This window comes from Pseudomyrmex gracilis, unplaced genomic scaffold, assembly GCF_002006095.1.
Source record: "Pseudomyrmex gracilis isolate BER0280 unplaced genomic scaffold, ASM200609v1 scaffold_1053, whole genome shotgun sequence".
Taxonomy (NCBI): Eukaryota; Metazoa; Arthropoda; class Insecta; order Hymenoptera; family Formicidae; genus Pseudomyrmex; species Pseudomyrmex gracilis.
Genome location: NW_018021637.1, coordinates 17,033 through 18,488, shown reverse-complemented (window position 1 = coordinate 18,488; position 1,456 = coordinate 17,033). Strand labels below are relative to the sequence as shown.

General features: G+C 43.6%; 1 pseudogene; it reads right to left on the bottom strand.

The window, feature by feature from the left end:
• Nucleotides 1-1,456, bottom strand: part of LOC109861809 — a 10,993-nt pseudogene that overhangs the window by 2,103 nt on the left and 7,434 nt on the right.

The window sequence follows — 1,456 nt, the reverse complement described above, 5'->3', positions numbered from 1 at the left end:
TCACGGGTCCTTTTCTCTACCTCCTAAGAAATCCAGCGTTAAGAGTAAACTACAAGTAAACGTAAGTCGCTACTAATATTACCTTTATATTATCACTTTATTCTCAAGTATTCTTTATTAAATTCGAGTAATAATTAAGGATATATTTTAACGTTTGCATGCTGTGTTAAAACTCAAGTATCCAGCCTATTGTTCGCACTTGAGTAAAGTCAAAAGCATCGATTGTGTAATATAATATTCAGAATATATACTCATTATTATACTCAACTGAGATATTGATTATTGAGTCATTTGTGTGTTGTGCAAAAGTTTATACTCCTAATTCCTTGTGTAGACGCGCTCGTTAAACAGCGCATCTCGTAACCTGTGCCGAAAGAAGCGCCCGAACGGCGAATCTTGAGGATCCTTCCAACTACCAATTCTCACGGCGTCACCACGCGGTCGAAACGTGGGTTCCGCCATATTGGAAGACGCCGCGTCACTCTCTGTCTCTGTCTAAGCGTGGGTTCCGCCATATTGGAAGGGCCCGCGTCTAGCTCTGTCCTTGTCTACCAAGAGCAAGAACGCGCCCGAACGGCGCATTCACTCAAGGTACGATACTAACCATTTTTATTTCAGGAATAATCATAAAGTGAGTGCTTATCAATAATCGCGACGAGCGCGTTCATTAAATTCGTGTTAAACCNTAGATGCCAAAGAATAAACGCGGTAACCGTGCGGGCTGGCAGAAACAAAGGTGGCGTCGAGTGATCGAGTGGGTGGAAAGCACGTTGCATCAGCCGCCTAGTGCCGACGTCGGATATCCCGTGATAATTAGTAATGAGAGGGTAGATCTAAATCTCGAAATTCGAAAGTGGGAAAGGTTAATCCCCGTAAATACCACTCACTGGTATTATACAGTGACATTGCCGGAAACCGACCCGCGATATCGCGTGTACCAAGAGAAACTTATGTGTAAGATATTACCTGCCCCTCTTGTAATCACCTTGGAGTAAAATAAATGTGTATTCGAATACGGCAACCTCCGTTAAATGGTTCAGTCATTTACCTGACCGCGAATTTCGATCATTGGCAGAAATATAATTTAGGNCGTTGTCGCAAGGTATCGGGATACCAACGTTGCGGAGATAATAGAGTCTATTGCTCGTATTGCATGTATGAAATAGACATCGGGCGTTATTGCACTGTTTTTGAAGCACACGGAGTGCTCATCGGAAATCGTCTTGACATCATCCGTTGCGCTCGGTGTAACACGAGTNTAACCACAATATTACCGAGTGTGCGTGACTGCGAGGAGTGCCATACCTGTTATCTATTGTTCTTAGCAGAACATACCGACGATTTCTACGAACTTTCAGATCCGAGCATATTGCTCATTTCCGGGGAAGAAATCTGATGAACCCCTTTCAAATTTTATGCAAACGAGTTCGCGCCGTAATACGATCGTGGACCGACG